Source organism: Cebus imitator, unplaced genomic scaffold, assembly GCF_001604975.1.
Source record: "Cebus imitator isolate Cc_AM_T3 unplaced genomic scaffold, Cebus_imitator-1.0 Scaffold34, whole genome shotgun sequence".
Lineage (NCBI taxonomy): Eukaryota > Metazoa > Chordata > Mammalia > Primates > Cebidae > Cebus > Cebus imitator.
Window position 1 is genome coordinate 5,404,599 of NW_016107349.1, and position 25,502 is coordinate 5,430,100.

Below are 25,502 nucleotides of genomic sequence, written 5' to 3' on the forward strand. Positions count from 1 at the left end.
CTTGTTCCTGACGGAGGTGTAGAAAGTCTGTAGCATGATGTAATGGTAAGCACTTGATGTTTTCTTCAGCTTTTCCCTCATAAAACGAACTGTTCTTACTGGAAAACTGTTCCAAACAGATGTTCATAACTCTAGCCCTGACATTGCTTACCCTTAGAGCATGGTAGGTCTTTGAACATTCTTCACAGGGTGCCTTATTCAAGAGTCATGACTTTACCTGCAATATTTACGTTCACATTACAATAAGAGTATTTATGATGCGATGAGTTTTGACATTACTCACAGGGTCTTCAAGTTAGAGAGTGATTAATACGTCGAGCTGTCTTTGAGCTATACACTTTTTTCTTAATATTTTCTTTTTAAATAGCATGAAATGCAATTACAAGACTAAATAAAACCATAAAATGTGAAAAGGTTAAAAATGAGCAGAAATATTCACCATTTCCAGATTATGATATATAAATACATCGACAAATGTGTATGTGTATGTTCAAATAAATATTTTTAAAGTCGTGTAGATTTACTTAGCTTAAAAATGAAAACCATGAATATGAAAAAGGAAAAGACATTTAAGAAGGCAAATTATTACAAAAGAGTATCTCTTGATCTTCTATGAAATTTGTTTGTTTGTTTGTTTGTTTTGAGATGGAGTCTCACTCTGTCGCCCAGGCTGGAGTACAGTGGTGTAATCTTGGCTCACTGCAACTTCCGTCTCCCATTTTCAAGCAATTCTCCTACCTCAGCCTTCAGGGTGGCTGGGATTACAGGCGTGTGCCACCATGCCAAGCTAATTTTTATATTTTTAGTAGAAAAGGGATTTTACCATGTTGGCCAGGCTGACCTTGCATTCCTGACCTCAAATGATCTGCCTGCCTTGGCCTCCCAAAGTGTTGGGATTACAGGTGTGAGCCACCACACTTGGCCTGAAATATGTTTTTTATGCAATTGTATTATACTCAGTGATAAAAAGAATATTCTGACTTGAACATATGCAAAGTCAGAACTGTGGAAAGGAACTAACTGCAGGGCTATTGGTTGTATAAATTTGAAAATTACATGAATGGTTGTTGATTCCAGAGGCGTTAGTAAAGATTATATTCAGACAGAAACACAGTTGAAATCAAGTGATAGGTTATCCACGGTTGAGCCTACACCAGTGAATATAGCAAACAGCAGCTTAAATTGCAAGTGTGGAGTGAGTACCTGCAACTGGAAGCAGGAATGAGGACTACTTGATTTCTAGTATGGTTGTTCAGACACTTCTGGATGACTAATAAGAATTTCTTTTTCTTTTTAAGTTCAGAAGTACTTGTGCAGTTTGTAACATAGGTAACCTCGGGTCATGGGGGTTTGATGCACAGATTATTTCATCACCCAGGTATTAAACCTACTAACTGTTAGTTATTTTTTGTGTTCTCTCTCTCCCACGCTCCACCTTCCAAAAGGCTTCAGTGTGTGTTTTTCCCCTCCATGTGTCCATGTGTTCTCATCGTTTGGCTCCCACTTGTAAAGGAGCACATGTGGACATGTGGCTTTGTTTTTCTGTTCCTCCATTCATTTGCTAAGGATAATGGCCTCTAGCTCCAACCAAGTCCCTGCAAATGACATGATCTTGTTCTTTGTTTGTGGCACAGTATTCCATGGTGTATATGTATCATATTTTCTTTATCTAGTCTATCATTGATGGGCATTTAGGTTGATTCCATGACTTTGCTCTTGTGAATACTGGCTGCAACAAACGTATGAGTGCATGAATATTTACAGGGCTTCTGTACTCACAATCAAATATAACCTCTGACTCCTTGAGTCTTTGGGAACATACTCAAGACAGAAATCGAGCAAAAAAAAAAAAAAAAAAAAGAGAATGGGTGGGAGGGGGCAAGGGTTATAAAACTAACTGTTGGGTACTATCCTCTCCAGCCGAATGACAGGACTATTCATATCCAAACCTCGGCATTGTACAATATCTCTATGTAACGAACCTGCACATGGACCCATTGAATCTAAAATAAAAATTGAAATTACTTTAAGAAAATAAAAAGAGGGGAAGGGAGAGGGAGGGGGGAAGGGAAGAAGAAAGAATACACAGTGTGCAGTTTAGCATGGATCACACTACAAACCTGGCAAATTTGTGTCATGTAACCCGCATAATACCCATGGAAGCAGATGCTGTTTTGGTTCCCAATTCACTGATGAAATCAGTGAGGTTCTAAAAGGTTAAGAACGCTGTTCATGTTACACACGTAAAATGCTGTACCAACTGGTCCATCAGAATCCAATGTTCACGTGCTGAACTTTGCTGGCAGCCTTTGACTTAAAACTGGAGGAGCACAAGGGAAGGTTCCGAAGAGAAAGTGAGTCTAAACAGATGGCGGACTGCAGGGTTCGACAAAGAGAGCAGTTCAGCATAATATCTCCAAGGTCAGTGGGCAAGAGGGTGTTTACAAAGTTCTTCAAGGGAGGCAGCTGTGGCCAATAAAAAGAAAATTTCAGAGAGAATCATGGGAACGTAGGGTGCTGTGAAAGATTAAAAGACACAGGAGTCCCACAGAGAGAACTAATGAAAGACCATGAGCACAGTGGGAAGGCCAGGTAGCAAGGACCCTGCTCGGGGTTCAAGGTCAATAGAGTAATGATATGAGCAGCATCAGGGGGTCCTCACATGTGACAAACCCCAGTAAGAGAAATGGCGTTTATTTCATCATCTAGAAAAACACTGTCCAAGGAACCTTAGTTATAAGGAAAATGTTCTGTATGTATGCTTCCTAATGCAGAAACCACTAGCCACATGTGCACTTTAAATGTGGCTAGCACAATGGAGAACCTGATTTTTTAAATTAAATTTCAATGTACATAGCCACATGGAGCTCATGGCTACTGAATTGGGCAGTGCAGGCTAGAGCTGTGGGATTATAGGGAGAGGCAAAATATAGATTGGCCTATGACTGGCATCAGATAGTAAGCCAGCATCAATACAAAAACATCGACTGTGAGGCCTTTTAGGACCTTCTCAGGAACTGGGGTTAGAGTGGAATAGTGTAAGCAAAGGAGCTGTTTGAGGCATTTTTTTTATTCTGCTCTCATTGAAAGCAAAGAAAATTCTTTTTTCTATCTTATCAGGAATCTGGCTTGATACATTCTCTTTCACATATGTTCAAGCTTATTTTCCTCTTCCCTTGCAAGCATAGTTACATCCCTCACACACTAAAAACAACAAAGATTACCAATAGTAATAACAGAAATACACACCAGCCACACCGATTCCCCCACGCCACCACATTGCCAAGTTTCCTAAAAGGGATTGATATATTCTCTTTCATGTTTGTTCAAGCTTATTTCCCTCTTCCGTTGCAAGCATAGTTACATCTCTCCAACACTAAAAACAACAAAAATACCAATAACAATAACAGAAATACTCCCTCACCCTTCCTTTTCCCTCCAGCCGCATCTGTCCCCACCCCAATCCGCATATTGCCAAGGTTCCTAAAAGGGTACCGCAGAGAAAGTACTTTCACATCTTTGTCCTTTATTCATTCTGAGCTGACGATCAGGATCCGTTTGCTAAAAATAGGCTCACATCACTGGAAATATTAATGTTGATAAATCCAAAGACACTCTTAATTGTTAACCTTAATTGAATCGCATATCCACATTTGCCCGTGTTAAACACGCTCAGAAAATCTTTTCTCCATTGGCTTCAATAACGTCATTCTCTCTGGGCTTTTTTGTCCATTCTTTTGGTCTCCATGTTTTATCCTTTCTTCTTTGCCAATGTGTTTGTCCACTTTTAAATGATGAGGCTCTATAAGGCTCTTCTTAGAGCTTTTGTTTTCTCCCACCAAAAATATTTCCTGGTCCTTCTCATTTGTTAGAAAAATCTCTAACAATACTATTACTTAGGTTTGTGTCACCCACTGATCCAGACACTTCAAAGGTATAATTTATTCACTGTTGATAACAGGGTTGTAGTGGGTACTACTATTGTCCTCATTTTAAAGATAATACTGAGACTCAGAGAAGCTAACTAATTTGCTCAAGCCTGAACAGTTGCTAAGTTATAAGGATGAAGATTGAATTTAAGCACTGTAGCTCTAGGGTCCATGTTCTTACCTTCCATACTGTGCTGTCTATATGATGACTTCATTTATTGCTCATTCCATTTTTCTATAGCTATCATCAAAGTACATTGATTAGTCCATGCATATCCATCCTGATATCCCAACATGAAGCAAAAATGCTTTTGGTGAGCACGTCTTCTGTCTGCCTGTGTGAATGTTCCAGTGCTTGCTCAAACTGAACAAGAATGAAATGGACCTATTCTCTCCCAACCCAATCCACCCTTCTGTATAAAGTTATAAGCATCACCAGCTACCTGAAAGCCCATGTCAGGATCCAGATGTTCATTCTGAACCTTTTTTCATATTTCACACCATCTTACCTTCTGCATCCCCCATTTCTTCTCATAGTTCGGGGCTGTGTCATTTCTCAGTAGAATCACTCACATATACTCTGTTTGGCCAACATGTCTTAAATGCACCCAAGGCCCTGAAAACACTCACTCATATATACAATCTGGCCTTACAACTCTTGCTATCATTGTGTTTCAAAAATGCAAAATCGAATTAACAGTTTTTCTTATTTAAGTCTTTAAGCTTCCCATTGGACAATTTAAAAAATGCCCAAATGCTTTAGCATGGCAAGTGACCTTCACACATACCTTCCTTGCTTACCTGCCCAGCCTTGTCTCTCAACCCACACCTGGGTGTGACCTCTTTAGCTTCCATTTTTAGCTCCCTAAAAACTATGCTGCTTCAGTCTCTTCTGTCTTCAAATGTGTTGTTCCTCTGCCTAGAAGCACCTTTCCTCTCTCACACCAACCTCGTCTCACCCAGGGCCTACTACGACTTTGTCTTCTGTGTTCCCCTCATGCCTCATATTTTAAAGACTTAGCCATTATGTTTCAGTTATAGAGTTCCTCTTTCCCTTACTACTTTAACAAGAGGGACTGTGTCGCATTATTTTCCTCTTGCCACCACATTTTATTGCTTGGATCCTCAATGAATGTTGGAAGCATGGCTAAAGGAATGTCATTTCCCCTTCTTACATGAGCACACCACTTTGCCTGCATACAAGAATGGAGAGGAGTCTCCTGGAAACTGACAATAAGAAATTTAGAATAGCTCCCCCACTCCACCCCTTCTATCAGCCCTGAAGCTCTCCTGTGTAGGCATGGTTTTTCTCACATTTTGGGGAGGGAAGTGCCACTCCGGAGATTCCTTCCCTTTGGTAAAATGCTGTTGGCAAGTCTCCTGGAGCAGCCGGGTGGGGCTCTGGGGAGAGGAAGGACCACACACAAGCAGCAACACTCAGAGATTTTCATTCCGGCTTTATCCTCCATTACTACACCCACTTCAAAAATGTCCTGAAGTCTGGCAGTAGCTTCTGAGACAGTTATGATAAAGCACGTGGAAGCCCCAGAAAATGTATAAATTTGCCTGAAAAATACCACCTCTTCGCATTGTCTAAAGTACAGTCAGAGTTTAGAAGCTATTTTCTATACTTGGGAAAGATGTGATAGGGAAAAAGTGGAGGCTGTGTTGACGTAAAAAAAAATATAAGGCACATTCTGTTGCGAAAGTATTGGGTAGCTCTTATGAAGAAGAAGAGTAAAGTGATACAGTTATCGCATGAACCGATGCTCTTCCTGATTATTGAGTAGCAGCTATTGCCCAAGCATGCCTCCCTTCATGTGGGCCACATACACATGACACCTACCCAGTAGTGCTGCTACTACTAATAACCACAATGAGAGCTAATGTTATATTGTTCTTACTATTTGCCATTGTTCTAAATGCTTCACATAACTAAGTGCTTAATCCATAACCCAATAAAGCAAACAATATATAAGACCTTTCCAAAGAAATCACCTAATTTAGGAAGTTTTGAGTGTTTCTTATTTTATGAATGGCAAAAGTAAGGCCCAGAGTGGTTGCTTCCTCAAGGTTCCACAGCTCATGAGTGTAAAAGCCAAAACTCCCGGGCCTCTGACCACCGTCTGGGGAGTCAAAAGAACTCCATGTTGTGAGGTTTCCAATACTGAAAATCCTGTTCTACCTTGGAGAAATCTTCTCATAGAGACTGAATCCCAAATTCTGAAGCCTTATGTGGGCACAATTTTTTACCAATCCATTAATGTGTTACTCTTAATTGCACAGTTGTGCATGACTACCATTTTATACGTAACTATGCATAATTTAATTCACAAGTATACAATATCCCTTAAGCTGGCCCAAATAAAGGCAATCTGGTCCTAATATGAAATCAGCACATACATAGCAAACATCTCGCTATGCCTGTATTAGGCTCTGATTTTAAGAACAGAATGGGAATCCACACTGCCACTCATTAGCCAGTTACAAAGCTCCCCTTCTATGGCTGGTATAGTGTTAGCGCCTAGGCAGAGAGATAGGAATAGCACCGTAGCCCTGCCTTCAAGTGTGTTTGGTGGCATGGAAGAATCCCTTTTCTGTTTCTTGACTGAGGAATGTTTTCCATTGATTGTCATTTTTTATGCTTCTTAAATAGTAAGGTTATTTTTCTTTGCCTTATCTTCATAGAAAGAACAAGCCATACATACCCATCAAAAATTGGAAAGAAGGTGATAAAGAGTTGAGCAGATATAAGCATAAGAAACTAATGGTGAAGAAATGAAAGAAAATAATTATGTATTACAAACAACTAACTACAAATATAGGAATTGTCTGGGGAAACCTACAGGCAGTTGAAGAATAAGAGAGTACACTGGAGTCACACATGGGCCAGCTAGGTTTCTTTGGAGACAAATGTTTACAATGATGTCCAATTCCTACTTGGAAGATCAAGCCAAAACCGGCATGTATCATATCTCTGGAGAAATGTGAAAGGGTGAAGTCTTTAGCACTTAAGCCAGGGACCACCTGGGATAGTTAGTCGAGTAACTGGCTGTAACTTAACCGGAAAGAACTTTCAGGTTCTTTCTCAGAAGACCATTAAGAGAATCAGGCGTTATACCTTGAGAAATGTGACTATGCATCAAATCTACAATGTGAAGGAAGTCAAAGCATTTTGAGAAAGCAAAGATAATTGCAGGAAGGAGCAGTGGTAATAGGATAAAATTAAATGAAAAAAAAAATGTTTTCCCAAGTGGATTTTTTTGTTTGCTCATTCTGATTAATGAACATGCAAAAGATTAAACAAGTGTACTATGGGCTTTGATGAAGGGCGAAAAAGGCTGAGGACTGCAGGAAAGCTGGGCACTCAGAGCAGAGGTAAGGGGAGAGGGAGGGAGATGCTTAGAAATGAAGACAAAACCACATATAATAAAGGCTCAAAATCAATTAAATATTTGAATTTTATATTCACATGAAAACAAACAACATGTCAGAGTTCTGTTGCCTGATCAGTTTTGGAAGCCTCAATTCCGAAATGGGTGAGGATTTTATGCTCTGCATTCAATTACTGAGTAGAACTCACTTTGACCTTCAAAACAAACAGGGTATTTCACTGAGATCCAGAGAGCAGAGAGGAAGGCTCTTGAATTCCATCTGATATGATGCTCAGGGTTCGGCTCTATAATTCTCTCCACCAAACAAAAGAGCCAGCTGTGTCAGTGTCATCCAAAATCTGGAGTCCTTTCCAGCTAGAAGCCTCAGGGGAAAAAACATTCTATACCAAAAAAATTAGTTTATGTTCTATGTAAACAGAATTCAGGTTAGAGGAAAAAGTCTCTTGTTTTTCATTTGTTTACAGACCCCTAACCAATTAAAATATGTATGAATCATTTTCTAGTGGAATTCATATGAGAAAGTAGAGCAAAAGGATGCATTTCAGATATGGGAAATGAGAACAGAGGAAAAGGGCATGAAAAGTAGAAGGGAAAAAAAAGAAGGAAAGAGAGGAGGAAAAAGAATAAAGAGGGAGGGAAGAGAAGGGGAAGAAAAGAGAGGAGAAAATGGAGAAATTTTCCTCTTTCTGCTGATATTTGACATACATTATCAAACACAGCCTCACACCCCTCTCTGAGATAGGTTGTACAATTACACCCAGGTTGGAGAGAGGAAAGCAAAGCTTTGAGAAGTGTTGTAAGGCCAGTGTCTCATATTTAGCAGGAATTGGAGCCAGACCTCCACCCAGGTCTGTCTGACTCCAAATCCCATGCTTGTAGGATCTGCTTAGGATGGAGAGGGGGTGATATTCAAATTAGCTTCATCTCCGTCCCATCTACCTGAGATAGGTGTGTGGTTACCAAACATTGAACATACATTGCGCCCAAAGACATGGCTTTCCTAGTGGGGTAAAATTTGGAAAAACCCATTTTTGCCAAGTATTTTATACACTATATGTGAATAAAGTAAAGCATGATTAAAAACAAAATATCCTGTTTTTACAAAATCCCACTCAATGTACTACTTAAAAATAATCCAATCATTTGAATTCTAACAAAAAGAGATGAGAAATGTACAGGACCTAAAGGAAGCAAGACAAAGAAGGAAGAAATTTTTAGGGGAAAGAATATCACCTACTACTAAAAATGGAAAATAGAAAAGACTACATTTCCAGTGGCTTCCTAAACAGGAGTCTATGTTTCCCACTATTTGAGAATGATTAATGAATTGACCTCCTGTGTGCCACTTTGAAAACACACTGAATATGCTTAGTTTGGCAGAGTAGTAGAGGAAGAACTATTCACACACAACCAAAAAGGCTGCTGTTTGCCAGTAGCTATTAACTCGTGGCTATATCAACACTTGTGCTGTTAACAATAATCTTATCCAAGAGTCTATTCTTATAGAACCTCCGGGGTTGAAGAAATATTTTATTGGCAGCAGCCGTAATCTTATAAGTAGCAATATGTTTTGACAAAATGAAGCCACACAATTCTCACCTAGTCTTGGGTTTACTTTCTTCGGAGAGCATTTGAGACTGAAAATAAAAAGCATCCCCAAGCCTCTGCCTCCTTCCCCTGCCTTCTGCGAAGAAATAGGCTTTACACTCAAACCTTGATGTTCCAATTTCTTTTAAATTTTTCAGTACTCACAGTTTCTCTACGCTTATACCTTCTAGGCTTTTGAATCGAATCACCCTACATGGATGCATTTTTTTTAAACTATGTGCACAAGAACACTTCAAGATATGGATGTGGTCTCAAGATTACATCTATTTTGTAATCAGCTACAGTTGAAATATCTCCTCTTGCTGTCAAATGCTGGCTCTTAGTTTTGGGAGAAACTATAAACCTCTACTTAAATTGAGAGCTTTTAGGTATTGAAATAGTGCCTATGGCAGGAAAAGAAAAAAATTGGGTGTAGTGGCAAACTAAATCTATAATAAGTAGAAAAAATAGCCTAGAGCACACATAGAAAAGTACAGCTGGGAGTTAATCACTTCTGTCTATTGGGTATAAATACAGGAAGGTATGTGTTAGGAACAGACAGTAGTGAGTCCTTGGTGATAAGTTGTTATATGAGCCTAGCCAATTGTAGACTCAGTCTTATGATCTTATGATCTGTCTCCTTACTTCCATGTTCTACTTCTTGGGATTTTTGTTCCACAAACTTATTGAAGAAAAAATATCCACGGAATGTTTATAATTTGCTGAGAACTCTTCTAGATACTGGAGCCACAAAACAGATTAAAACAAGTTCCTTACCCTCAAGTTCCCTCCCCAGTTCATGTCTGGTGAGTGAAGATAGGGGTACCATATGAATGAGTGAATTGAGAAGAGTGGGAAGATGGTACAAGTCCCCTGCACAGAAGAGGTGCAGGCAATGACAGGTTTGTATTTTATAAATAATAGTCGCTCAGTATGGTTGCTGCTACCATCTTAATCCTTACATGTGGCTTGGTGGCATAACATTGTCAGACAATTACCTTCCAGGGGAACTGCCTGCATGATCCCACTGTTATTTTACTGTAGGGGCTCCTCATGAATAAGTTTTTTTTTAAAAAAAAAAAAAAAAAAAAAAAAAAAAAAACAGAAGTTCAAGTTCAGGGTAATGGTGTTGGTGGTTTAGTTCTTGCTCTACCCCATTAATTGTCCATAGGAAAATTACTTAATTTCCACATGTATTTGTTTTTTTTTTTTTTTTTACTTTTTCAGTAAGTGAATTGTACATGATTCTCTTTAAGATTCACACAGCTTATAATTACTTGATTCATCAAAGACAAGCTCATAAATTCACTTTTCTTCAAATAATGCTTTCGCTGAACATTTGCTATTTGTACAGTACTCATCAGATATTTAGAACATAAAGTTGCATGTAAGATCTACTCTTTTCCCTGATGTTGCTAAAAATCCAGTGGGAGAGATGGCAAATCCATGAAAGAGATACAACCAAATTAGGCAATGAGTACTTACATCAATGAAAGGAGTAATTGATTCTGATGGGGAAGATGGAAAATGTTTCCCAAATGTAGCACTTAAGTTGAATATTAAAGAGGTAGAAGTGCACCAGTCAAAAAACAAAAGAAAAAAGACATGCTCAACTGATGGAAATTCATGAGTAAAATATTTGGTGGGAAATTAACAATACCTGAAATTTACTGAGCATTTATTAAGTGCTGAAATTTTCATATGTTTAACTCTTTTAAATCATTCTCATATTTGTAGAGGATAGGAATCAATATCTCCGCTACAGAAATGAAATACCCAAGCAGAAGAGAGGTTATCCAAGATAACAGAGCTAATAAAGATGGAAATTTGCCCCCAAACAGTCTGAGTCCATCTGTACTTGAAACCCCTGGCTCATACATGTTCTAGGAAGAGGAAGCAGTCTAATATGGCTAAAACATAAAGTGGGAATAGAGGAAGATAAAATGAGAAGAGGGTAATGAAGCCAGCCAAGGGCCTTGAATGCTGTGGTAAGAAACATGGACATTTTCATACAGTAGAGGAAATGGGTTGGGGATTTAAAAAAAAAAAACTACAGTAAAAAAAGATATGACAAGTAAAAGCAACAGAAATTGTCATTGCTAAGAAAACATAGGGACAATAGGGAGTGATGGAGACAGTAACGACAAAGAGGAACCTTACATTTGCAAGATTATGTGGGGACAGCAAATCGATCCAAAGGGAGAAATGTCAACCTGCCATTGCCAGTTGCTCTTTTTCAAGAAAAGCGGTAAATATCATAAGTTGATTCTACAAATTATTAAATATTAACCAATCAAAAAAACTTTAGACTGTGGACTAAACAAAACGTGCTTGCTGGCACCCAGATTGAAATTGGGAGACATTTGTACTTTTAAAAATCATGTCTTCTAATTTTTTTTTTAACCTGGGAAGCAATGTAAGCTTATTAGTGTTTTAGGGACATAAATCCAGTGCTATTATAGAAAGTTGAATTGAGAGGGAAGGGCCAGTGAGAGATTATTGCAGTTGGAAAAAAAGATGACAAACGTTTGAACTAGTGGCAGTGGGAAACGCAAGGCAGGAAAGGGTTTTCTGAGTATAATTGATCTATTAAATGTGGCTGGGGATGAGAAAGAATGTAACAACATTAAGGCAGGACTGTCTAGCTCTGGTGATTAGAAGGAAGGTAATGTATTGATGGAGACACGAGACATAAAAGAAAGAGCACACATCTGGAGGAAAAGAGTAAGTTCAATTTGAGAAGTGTTGAAATAGGGGTTAGGAAGCATTTGAATGGTACCCAGCGCTTCTTGGCTTTTCTATTGAAAAGAATACTCATTCATCAGATTAAGTCAGATCTGATCCACTGATCACAACTGCTTCCTAGAGAACGCTAAGAATTTAGAGCATTGCTGAAAATGGTTTATTCTTGTGAGATTTAAGCAAAAATTCAATTATCCACAAGAATTAGTAACAACAAAATTGCGAACAGTATTCCTTTTAAAGAATTTGCTTCTTGTCGCTTTCCTTTGAGTTTTGATTATGACCTTCTGCAGTTATCTGTCTCCATCACCATGGGTGGCAAATCTATCAAGGGAAATGGTGTTTGGTTTAGAACATCTTTTTTTTAATCATCTTTGAAATTTTGCTTGTGGTTCTGCATTCATTCTTCTACAGGTATACAATCAGGTTTCTAGAAATTTCCATTATTTAATAATCATAATGTACATTTAGTCAGTTATTAGCAACCATAAAGCTTTTGTTCCATTAATCTGTTTTAAATGACTTTGTAATCAGATGTTATATAACCATAGATCTAGATCTTAGAGGCTGAATTAAATAATTTTTAGTTCCTTCTGATTTCTATGGATTTTGATTTGATGAATTATGAATTCTTTGGGGAAAGGGTGTGTGTGTGTGTGTGTGTGTGTGTGTGTGTAATCCACCCCCTCTTCTTTTAAACAAGGCTAATTCTAAAAAAAATTAGAGTATGAGAGTCATATAAGCTGAAACATATATTGACATCAGTGTAAAATAAGTTGATCATGTCTTCGGATGAGTATATATGCATACCTGTGTAAAGACAGGTACAGTTTTATTCATTCAACAAACATTTACATTCATCCTACCTGAAAGACATTGTGCTAGCTGGTACAGAGAAACTCTAGGGAAAGGACAGTTTCTGACAATAAGCAACACACAACCTGAGGACACATAAATAAATAAGTTTAGTATGACACAAAAACTGCCATAAGAGAAGCAGAAGGTCAATGTTATTAGAGGACTCCAATAATTGTAAAGTTGATGAGCGACCAAAGAAAGTCTTGTTAACAAAGCATGGTCTTCTCTTATCTTTCTACTTTGCTGAGCTATTTCTTGTTAACTTAGCCAACATAAACCTGTAAGACTTTTCTGAATCTTTTGACTTTTACACTTTAGCTCAATTCCTTTTAAAGAAGCAACCCCAGCCTCTGATCAATAAAACTAGAAAAAGCCATTCTAAAATTAATTCTTAAATAATATCAGGCACTATGCTATGGAATGGTATTACTATACTCAAGAGTGTTGGGGAAATATTTATTATTTTCTGAAATCTTCAATTTCAAGAACAGTTTGTGGCTCATAAAGTTTGTTCTTTAGGACTGCTACGTCACTCACCCTGACTGGTATATGGGAATCCTAACACACTCATAGATATTAATAGAATACCTTTTCTTCTTATGCTCCAAACTGCACTATATATGGCTGTAAAATTAACATTCAGCCATAACTATTTCAGCCTCCTTTTATAGCCCCATCATTAATAGAACTCAGTGTGCATAAGGCTGTTCCAAAAGTGCATGTCCTATGTGTGATACTTTAGTCTTTTACTGAGACCAGATAGACACCTACTAGAAAGGCACTATTGAGAATCTGGGCAGTGGCCGTAGTAGGGAGGGATCCTGTAACTTCATCTTGCCCTGTAGTTGCATGCGGTATGATCATCCTTAGACCATGAAGAGCTACATCTTCAGGAGTTGGCATTGTGCTATAAAATGGAAAGATGGAATGTTTTGCTTCCATGAAGAATAGACATGAGGGATTCTCAAATACCTTGAGATAATAAGATAACACACACACATTTTTCAAAACAAAATATATTTCTACAGATGAGGCCACAAAGGGCATTTAGGTGACGCTCTCAAGGTCACATAGTGGGTGGATTAAAAACTTCAATTCAAATTTCAGGGATCCTGAGTCAAAGCCTAGTGATCTTTTCTTATTCTTGTTCTTTCCATATTTTATTAAATATGCAAATATTAACCTACTTGATCCTTACAAAAACCCAATGGTGAACTGACTATTGGCATGGCAGGTAAGAAACTTTACTCACCCACTTTCCAGTGAAACTTGTGAAAATTATTTTTAAAGAAGACTGTTTAAAATTCTCTGATGCAGAGAATTTTATTTCTATTTTGATATTAATAAGCAAAGAACCAAGGCACAGAATGGTTAAGTAAACCGTATATGGTCATGTGGAAAAGCTGAGATTTGAACCTGGTTGGTTGGTTCTGGAGCATATCCACAGGGTGAGAATCGAGAAGTGACAGGCAGCATACTCCTACTTATGTTATTCTAGAGGAAAAATTGTATACACGGAATATAATAAGTTTAGGAGTCAGTTACATGGAGGTGTCTAATTCCACAGATTGTATTACACTTGCGGATGCCTTTGGTTTGGTGGCATGATGTATAATTTTTTTAAGGAGATACAACTTTTCTGATGGGAAACTTCAGACGCAAAATACTTGGATTTCTAACTGCCTTGACTGATCAAGAACTCTGACAAATCCTGAGCTCTCTTCATGAGCACATTGCAGCTTTCAGCTGGAGCAGAAGGGCAGCTGCACTTCTAGATGCACCACTGGGATGAATGTGCTCACCAATGTGGGCTACCGGGCCTGTATCACCGTATCCAAATGATTTCTGTAGGCCTTTAATTTCATGTCTTGCCCCACAGTATAACGAGGCCTAAAGAAAGTATATTCTGGGAGGAAGATTTTTTCCTGGTGGCGTTCAGGGAATTGGGCAGGGGAACTTTGGAGTCAGGCTAGCCAGTGGAATACTAGATCTTCCTCTTACTCCTTGTGTGACCCTCAGCAAACTAAACCCTAACTTGGACAGATTCTGCAAAATTCAGGTTTGTTCCCTATAAAATGAAAGGCTAACAGTAGCTGGGTCACAGAATTGTGCCAGGTAAAACACATAGCAGAGGGCCTGGCATATAGGAAGTTTTTCATAAATAGTATTTAGCACTCCCTAAACATTATTAAGTACTCCATATTAGCTGCTATGCTGTTATTGTATCTTCTGTAATCTTTGTGATGAAAGGGAAGTGTTTATGAAAATTCCTAAAAGCACATTATAATAAAATCATACACAATGAAAATATTGAGTCCTAGAATAAACGGATATGGAAAATCATTCAAAGTCACTTTAGGTAGAGATGAGGAGATGATTTAAAATTAATAATTTAAGTCATCATGGTGAAAGAAGATTAAAAGACAAGTAGATGAAATATCTAGTGATGATCAAGAGCTTTAGAAATAAAAAGAAGAGAAAGCAAGCTTTTTGCAGAAGGAAAGAGAATGTGTACATAGGAACAAAAATTGGGGGGAAGTTTATAGTGGAAAAAGAAAATAAATAAGGGAGAGGACAAAATTGTGACTAAATAAATAAAAGGAAACTCCCCCAAAAGTCCAAAATCAATGAAGCTCAAATTCAAAACAAAAAAGAAAAAAGCAGGAAGAAATACCATGTTTCCATAAGTCTGCGGATTACAAGGAGTCATGAAAAGGAAAAAAGAGGTTTGGCACAAAACCTTGAAGGATAAATATGAGCACATCACAATTGAAACGAAGATAATGAAAACAGATAATTAAAATGCAGAAGCGAGAGTTACAGCCTTTGGAACTCAAACTAAATAAACTTGTTTTATTGTGAGCCTGGAAATTGGGAAATAGTTGTACCGAGACTGAGTATATCTGGAACCATCACATTAGCTGACAGGGCATGTAAACATTTCAGAGGTAAATGAACTAACTCTGAGATGGATGATTATGGATGTGACTTGTGGGAAAAAAAGATTTGATTTGACGGCAAATGCTGCAGCCCCCTCTTCCTCTTAGATAATGGCACCAAGAAATACAAATGGATAGGTTACTTAAGGATATGTCTTCTTTCCTTAAAGAAGAAAAGTGGTTGCATTTAAAGGGAATTATAAGATTTACTTAGAAAAAAATTGAGAGGACTAAAAATAAAACTAAGTAAAGGATATAAATGTATAGAACCAATCTGAAACAAATACAGAATTTAAAATGTTTACAAGTATATATATGCAGAAGGGCTGAGAAAATTACTTCTAAAAGATGAATCGCAGGACTGTGAGGACTTACGTGTAAGAGCGAAAGAAAAGTTTAACTTTTCAAATGGTTCATATCTTCCTTAAAAGCTGGACATACTGGAAAATATACTTGGAAGATCACCTCATTCCTGCAGAACAGGAAGATTATTTAAATACTAGAAGAAATATCCAAGGTGTGAAAAATGTTGTTCCTTTGTCAGGACATCAGGGTCCAGAAGAGTGTTAAAGAGAGTTCTAGAGAAAGCACTCTGAGAAGAAATGAAGCTCAAATAACTCATAGCCTAAAGATATTTTCACTTTCAGATACTTTTAGTAAGACGAGTAGGGAGGAAACAAAGGATGAGAAATTACAGCATGAATCAGAGAGCAAAATGAGAGTCATTTGTATTGATACAGTCAAGCTGAAAGACAGAAAACAAAGGAGGGTAGGGGAAAATGAAGGCACATGCTACAAACATCTTGCTGTGTTCGTGAAGAGAGGAGAGGTTGTTGGGTTCAGAGAGCAAATGGGCAGCAAAAATTAAACAAATATGGAAAGGGAAATTGGATAACTAAACTGTTCCCATTTTAAGAAAAGGTCTTCAGAGAAAATTATATGGCTTCCCAACAGAAAAGAAGCCAAAGATGAAAAATCCAGTGATTCAGTGTGAGATCTCACTCCACAACCTGGAGACTGGATACTCAGTGTGCTGAAAAAGAGAGGTGTCCTCAGTCCCTCTGGTTTGACCCTAAACTGTATATCTTATTTTAGCTAAAGAATCATGAGTAAAAGTGAAATAACTAACACAATAAAGAATCTTGTGACGGTATTTTTAAAGGACGTTTGGGAAGGTATCACTGTCCTGATAAAATTGGTTCTGCAGGAAAACATGCTAGTCTGACAAGAGGCAGGTGGTGGCCCACGCAGTCCTGGGTCATGAGGTATTTAGGGGATTGTATTCTGGTATCATGACAAAGAACATAGCTAAGGCTATTTTATATCATTTAGGCCAAGAAAAACGTGCAAGGAGATGGTTTGTTAGATAATTTGGGAACACATATGAATATGTTATATATCAGCTCTAGAGCCGTCACCACAGGAAGATGAAACGTAAGTTAAAGGGATAAGGGACCAAGGTGAAGCTGTTTGTTATGTACTAGTATGTGACACCCTCAGATTTTTTCCAAAGAAAAAACATGTCCGATTTGAAAGAAAGAAAATGTAAAGTTGAAAAAAACTGCAAAAGAGAGAAAGAGAGAGACTGATAAGCCGGATGGATCCAGACATATCTCATGCAGCTGAGATCATCCCGGAAATAATGAAAACCAAAGAGATGAAGAAATTTAAAATATGTGACAAGCAAACAATGAAATATGCAGAAAAGTACAATACAATAAAAGGAAAGGAAAGAGACTTACGTTGAGACATCAGCAGGTGACAGATGATCTCTATGCCTCTTATTCAAATTTCACAGCGGAATTATAAAATATCTCATCATCTCCACTTTACACATTAAAGAATTGAGACTCTGACAGGTTAAGCAACTTATCCAAGGTCACGCAGTAAACAAATAGAGAGGTGAAATTCAATTTGCTGTCTATCTTACTAGTAAGCTTTTATCTACACACCATTGCCTTTCAAAACAAAGATATAAAAGTGAGAAATAAAGGGAAATGCAATTATATTGAAGCTGTATAGTTGAAGGATGGGTGTATTGTCTGTAGAGCATAAGGCTGCAACAAATTTTTTAAAAAGAAGAAAGAAATGTTGGCATGATTTCCACTCACTTGTCAGTTAAAAGAGAATTCTCTGCAATATTATGCAAGGTATGTCTGACCACGTGAACACTCGGGAGCAGGTCTGTGTGTTAAATATCCATGCTAAAAGCATGAAGCTGCAATTTTGAATGAGAATTCCTGTTAAGAATATATCCCTTTCTAAAATAATACATAATTAAAGCAGATTAAGAATTACTTGACTTCTCTTTTGCTGCTATTCAAATATTATTGCATTGTGCATAATTGAACTACCAGTTATCATTAAAGTGCTTCATTAGGAAGCTCTAGGTAGAACAGACTTGCTATCTTCACTCAAAGATCACTCTGGGGATTGTATACCTGGAAAATTTTCTTTCCTTAAGGAATCCTGGAAGGGCACATTGGCAGATTTATATCACGGCACAATGCTTTTCCTCTCCCCCCCGAAGAAACAGTATCTATACTTTGTCTGCAAAGGCACACTGTCTTTTTAATTTCCAGGAGTCACGCAATTGAGCAATGAAATTAATAAAATGAAAATTAACATAGAATAAAATTTTAAGTATATTATGTTGAAAAACATTAACAAATATGTAAAGTTTGGGCACCACTTTTATAAAAATTTTTATGCATACCTAAGATGACAGTTTGCGTGGAACACATTAATGGATTACAGATAATATTATTGTAGGTAACATTTTTTCTGCATTTCCTGATTTTTTACAGTAAAAATACATGACTTTTTAAAATTTAACAGTGTGGATTCAAAAGAAATACCAAATTCAATTCACTCTTAGAGATTAAAATTGGGTTAAATATCACACTGTCTCAGGTAAAGTTTAAGTGATTTTTCTAATACAGAATATTTATATGCCTAACCAGAATTTTAAAAAATTTAGACATCAGTTTAAATTCTAAACAAAACCTGTTGTAAACCAATTAAGATTATAAATAGTCGAATATAAAGGAACAAAACTTTAAAAGTTTTGTAGAGCGTGATTTTGGTTAGCAATAATAATAACAATTGCTATATTTCCTGAGATTACTATAGGCCAGGCACTTTTCTAAGTGTTTTACATCACTTAACATGTTTGAATAATCATGTGATATAGATACTGTAATCATTCTAGTTTTCACCAATGCAGAGGCTGAGGCAATGCTACAACTGTTTTAATGATATCCTTGAAAATTAATTTTAAGTTTACAAAAAAAAAATATCTTGTGAATATGTTGAAATAAATCAGCCATGATTGATGTTTTCATTGATGATCTTAGAAATATTTTTATTTTCCATGTACACATATGATTATTGCAGCACTATTTACAATAGCAAAGACTTGGAACCAACCCAAATGCCCATCAATGATAGACTGGATAAAGAAAATGTGGCACATATACACCATGGAATCCTATGCAGCCATAAACAAGAATGAGTTCATGTCCTTTGCAGGGACATGGATGAAACTGGAAGCCATCATTCTCAGCAAACAAACACAGAAACAGAAAAACAAACACCATGTGTTCTTACTCATAAGTGGCAGTTGAACAATGAGAACACGTGGACTCAGGGAGGGGAACATCACACCCTGGGGCCTGTTGGTGGGTGGAGGGTGAGGAGAGGGAAAGCATTAGGACAGAAGCGTAATGCATACAGGGCTTAAAACCTAGATGACGGGTTGATGGGTGCAGCAAACCACCATGACACATGCATGCCTATGTAACAAACCTGCACATTCTGCACATGTATCCCAGAACTTAAATACAATAAAAAATAAATACATACATACATAGAAAAAAAGTGAAAAAAATATTTTTTATTGTGCCTCTAAAGGAAGTTAGAAAATATTTATCCTTTCTCTATAGAAATAAAATATTTTAGAGCTTTCATTGCTTCCAGTCCCCATTCTTCAAAACATGTGCACGGACTGCCTGCGTTGGAATCCTCTGGAGAACAGCCCCAAATCCCAGAAGCTCAAAAGTCTGCATTGTTAAAATGCTTCCTAGCGATATTTACAACTGCTAAAATGTAATGACTTCAGAGTTTATATGGGAAATCAGAAGTTTTTTTAAAAAATCATGAATTTCTGATTTTCACTTTCCAGTTTGACTCAATTGCTTTCTCATGTGTCATTGGAAGTGAGATGTTCACAGCAATTTTTTTTTGCCCCACATATTCTTAGTATTCATCCCAGAATGCCAACGCCTCAACACTTCTTTCTCTACTTCCCTCTTTCTCCCTCCTACATTCTTGCAATTGCTGAGCAAATCGTGACTGAGGCAGGGAGTACATCTGCTGACTTGGGTCTAATATTTCAGTGTTTGAGCTTACTTTATAACTTCCACATCCCATACCTAGTGGCCGTCTACACAGTAGTGGAATCAAATATTCCCATGTAGGAAGATTTATTTGTTTCTTCAAAGGATACAGGAATCAAAAGGGATCCAGTGGGGAAGAAAAAAGGCCAGCTCCCCTCCTTCATGGAACCAACATTCTGCTGGGAGAGATAAGAAAAAAATCCATAAATGAATAGAAAAATAAATAAGTATAATAAAAGGTCAGAGAGTGATAAAACCCATGTAGAAAAATGTTGTAAGGGCACAATTACAGAGTGACAGATGGAGTAGAAGATGCTGGATTGGAAAGGAAAGGCCTTCCGGAGGAATTGGCAGTGGAGCTGAAAGATGAATGAACTAGGAAAGTGAGCCATTGAGAAATCTGGGGAAGACTGTTCTAGACAGTGAGAAGAGAAAGCACAAAGGCCTGAGGCAGGAGTGGGCTTGGCTTGTTCGCAGAAAACATGAAGGTCAGTGGACATGGCTAGAGCAATATGCATAAGGAGGAGAGTGGGGTGGGATGAGCAATAAGGTAAGCAGTGCCTCACACGTGCCATTGTAACACAAGGTGCTTGGACTTCATTCTGAGTATCATAGAGACCATTAGTCAGTCTTGAGCAAGGGGGAGAAATTACCGAATTCACAGTTTAAAATATCGCTATAGCCAATGTTTAGGAAATTATCAGAGCCACAGAAACCCGTCCAATGTATGTTACAGTCCTGGCAAGAGAAGATGGTGGCTTAGCTGGTGTATTCACAGAATAGATGTTGACACATGGTCAGATTCTCTGTGTACCTGTTTGTATTATGCAGTTAGAGACCACTGGAGTAGCTAACAGATGAGGAAGGTGGAAGATAAAGAGGAGTCACCGATTTCTACAAGGTTTTGGGCCCAAGTAGGAAATGCTGACAGTCAGGACTGAGATGGGGAAGACAGGTTGCATGAAGACTTAGGAGTTCTTCTTTCAATATGCTGAACTTGAGCGTCAGTCAAAGCGAAAAGCTAATAGGTGGAGCAAGCCTGAGCTCAGGGGGAGATGGGAGTAGAGATCCAAAGGACACAGGCATGGGCGTGTAGGTGGAATGCAAGTTCATGACTCTAAATGAGATCACCCAGGGAGGAGAGTACACACAAATAGAGAAGAGAAAGATACGTGGATTCATGTGGCTCCGTGCCCGGCAGAAAACTTGCTCAAGCCTGTTGCTCTATGACAAAGGGTGTGGTTTTTTAACTGCCTGCAAGTCACAAACAGCAGTGATCTGACAATGGGGCCATGATTGTAGAATATAATACATACGTTATTATAAACAAATTGGAGTATGAATGTTACCGGTGATTGTCATACAGCCTCCTTGAACGGGCAATTATTTTCCTTTTTGTTGCAATAAAAATTTGTGTGACCATATTAAGGCTCCACTGTACAAGATTCATTTTTAGCAGTGAGCTTCAGTTTATCCTGAGAGGCAGGCAGGTTCACTTATAAAAACTGGTGGTACAGTTGGGAAGAAAAACTGCCCTTTTGAGTAAGTGCTGTATAAAGGCAATTAAAGCAGAAAGATGTGTTTATGGGCTTTCACCCTTCAAAATGGCTATAGATCAAATTTATTAAAAATGTAATTTGAAAGAGAAGCTGGCAATACAGTAATAAAAATAAAAATGAAACTAATTTATCTTCAAAATGTGTCGTGCTTTTAGCCCTAACCAGCCTAAAAACTTCATTACCCAGCTGCAAGTAAGAATTGGAAAACTCTGTTTCAATTCCAAAGCATTTTAAACTACAATGTGGCTGGTGTTTATACGGTCACATGATAGGTTATTCTAATAGTTTAGGACAGAAAATATAATTTGTATATTTCAGAAACTTAGTAGGAATAATATTTAGGGTCTACTTTTAAAAAACCAATACAGCAAAGATAGAATTTGAAGATGTAAACAAATATACTATTAAAACACATGTATCCAAGAGGTTAAAAAAGGCAGTAATTTTTTGTATGTTTGAGTCAACACTTTCTTCTGTTTTGCGAAGACACTTGCTCTTTTTTAAACTGTTTTTAAAAGAAAATAAGGGAATATGTTTTAGGTTTTGCAGGACACTATGAGATGCTGTGAAAATTCAAATGATAGTGTTTAATATTTTCCAACAAAATTACATTCTAGAGGAATTCATCTTACTGTAAGAAGAAATGTATAACCCATTTTTTTTTCAAGAATAATATTCCAATGGATTGTTTTGTATAACAGAAAGTATTTCTGACAACATTCAGACTACTTCAAAATCCTATAATGAAATGAATTGAAAGGATCCAACTTTGAATACAGTCGTTTACCAGTAAGGAAAGGACAGCTTACAGACATAGGTCAGTTTCATTGTATTCAAATAAAGAACGTTCTGCAGTGTTTGTGGGTAGAGAGGAAGAGTAGTGAGTGGAGGGAAAGGGTGATGAAATAAACACAATGCATAGTCCCCCCAGTGAGATTAGTTGAACTAACTGTGTAGACAGGAAGGACAATTCTGATTTTACATGGAGGCTCTGCCCATGCTGCCTTCTCAGGATGAGCACTGTTCAGAAATGTAAATCCCCACGTTTCCTTTCTTGCCTCTTCCCCACATTCCTGTAAGATTACACTTCACTGTCAGAGCGAAAGAGTGGATCTTCATCCTCAATTCATTCAACATGAAAAGATTATTATTAATAGCACGCTAAGCAAATAATGATTTCAAAGAGTCCTTGTTATTATAGAAGCCTGCCTACAAGGTGATTTCAGAATAAGAAATGGGAAGTGTTTATTTTAGCAGAAATTTAATGTGCACTTGCCTTTCAAACTCTATAACATTATTGTAGTTAAAATAATTGAATGATGGTTAAATGTCTCCACTGATTGGATAACCTTGATATTAGCCTGAATTACCTAGTAAAAAAATTACTTTTAAAATCTAAGTAAGTTTTATTATTAATTGTAATTGGAAAGCACCATTCGAAGTATTAATATATACAGGTCTTCAGTGATATTAATTTAGAAAAAAATAATAAAAGTTTTGCCTCTTCACAATTTACAGTCCAAACTACATGTGAATTAAATACTGTATTTTTATTTTGTACAGACCCACCGATACACATACACACACAAACTCACACATATACATTCTCTGTGGTTTTCCTAGTTCAAGAAAGTCATTATAATCATGCAACAAACAATAGTGGTTCTCCATTTGCTATGCTTACATTAAAATTAGAGGAGGGGCATTTTAAAATCAACAAATACCACCCAAGTCACTATTCAGCTTCATATTTTTAGCTATAAAACTAGAAAATAAAATCAGAAGGTTTTATGAGATAGAATGATTTTCTATCTCTGGGCAAAGGAAAGGAATAACTGATTTGCTTTGTGAATATATTTCACCAATGTCTATATAGAATGTGACAGTTACCGACTGCACAAACTGTATCCTTTTAGAAATGTAGTAAATTTAAAGCTTTTTATGAGTCTGTGGGAGCCGAAGACATGGTAGTTGGAAAAATAAAACGTTGAAAAGGAGTTTATTTTCACTTAAGTGTCTGCCTAATAGTGCAAACTTCATCTTTGCCTGGAGGTGGTTCATCTATGTTAATGAAGACAGGCCAATAATGTGTTCTTATGAAATGGGATGGATCTTCTGTCTTAATTTGTGTGCTATTTTCACATGAAGAATAAATGAGGACAAGATATTGATTGCTATAAATTTTGTACTTCATTTTAGTACAAATATGTCCAAACACATTTGAGATTAAATGGCAATTATGTTTCTTAATTGAATGTCCTTTTCTCCTTATCTTTGATAGATATTATAGAAAAAGGTGCAGATAGATCATAGATAATGTAGATAATCTATGCGTCATAGATGTAGATATAGCCGGATCATAGGTAGATAATGCATATATGTAGATAAATAGATCGTAAATCTACCCACCTATCTATAACAATATATAAGAAAGAAAAAGAAAAAGAGCAAGACCAAGGTCAGCAAATTTCTCTGTAAAGTCCCAGATAATTAATATTTAAGGCTTCACTGGCCATATGGTCTCCATCATAACTACTCAAGTTTTTTTGTGTAGTAGCACAAAAGTCTTAAATAATATGTAAATGAATCAGTGCAGCTGTATCCAAATAAAATGTTATTTATGGACACTGAAAATTAATTCCGTATAATTTTTATGTATCATAAAATATTATTTTTTTCAAATAATTAAAAAATATAAAAACTATTCTTCCCTTGAATTCCATACAGAAAGAGGCCTCAGGGCAGATTCGGCATGGGCTATAATTTGCAACGTTTAATATATGTAATAGTCAATTGTTATTTTTAATCTCAAAGAATCCCATGACTCTTTGTAAAGCTGTCATTTCATTCTGATTTACAAATCTCTCCAGAGTCAATATGAACTCTACACAAGAAAGTGAAAGTTAGTTTTGAAGCAGACTTTTTAAAAGAAAATACAATCTTATTGCACAAAATGGAACACTGCCAAAACAGAAAAACTCACACCTCTACTTTAAAAGAAAGTGCAAAGCAAAACTACATCTCAGCTAAATGTTTCATTATAGGATAAGTTAAGAAGTATAATTAGTCAAAATAAGATCCCAGTATGTTCACAGTATTGCAGGCACAAGTACAATATTAATTTTCACATTATATTTTATATGCAAACAAATTTAGTTTGTCAAAAAAAAGTGTTGCTTTCCTTACAAAAGCTGTGTTTGATAATAAATAAGAATTCTACTGAAAAATTGAAGCTTTCCATAGGTGACAAATTTCAGAAATATGAATAAAAGAAAAATGTAACATTCTCTTAAATAGATAATTTTACAGATGAAACTTCTTAAATTAATGCTGACAAATTTGAATGCCCCATTATATCAACTTATGCAAAAGAATGAATGGATTAATAAACAAATGGATTTTTTTTTTTTGGAAGATTTCATTTACCATTTAGGTCACTGATAGAGCATAGTCAATGGAAATAGTTCTCTCTTCCATTCAATTACAATTCCTATTCAGTTGAATTTGTCACGTGGTTCTTTCAAGAGAGTGCTATCAATATTGCTTCCTATCCAGTCTTGATATTCAAAATATTACTAATCTTTGTTTGTTTTTGATGAAGTGGTTCAGGCATTTCTGTTAAAGACTTAGACTTGAGAACTGAACACTAGAGCCTACATTTAAAGTGTTTCTCTCATTTCTTTCTTTGTTACTAGGAATTAAGACTGTTTCAATGAAATATACAGCCCCTTTCTGGAATCTACTTGTTCTGCTACCACTATGGATATACCGACCTTTCTGTGCCTTTCAGGGACAAGGGTAGAAGAAGAGTTTCAGACTCCCCCCAAAACAAAACAAAAACTGAACAATAAACAACCACCAAAAAAAAAAAAAAAACCAGGAAAAAAGGTGGAGGTACTCTTTCACCCTTGCCTGCTTTCTCCTGCTACCAAAACAAACAACAGAAACTACTTTTTCTCATTGGATCATGTAGCTAAAATTCTGCAGCAAATTTGTAAAAGAAAAGAAGTGGAAATCTACTTAAGAGCTCCTGTAAACCCTTTTGTACAAAACAACCACTTTGGTTCCCATTAAAAAGTGTTATCTGTTTCTTTGA

At 36.8% G+C, this 25,502-nt stretch overlaps 1 long non-coding RNA gene across 1 annotated transcript; it reads left to right on the forward strand.

Annotated features, from left to right (window-relative positions):
- On the forward strand, positions 1-25,502 carry LOC108301424. Its single transcript, XR_001823867.1, has 2 exons — positions 1-45; positions 25,102-25,502. It is a non-coding gene; the product is annotated as an uncharacterized LOC108301424 (long non-coding RNA).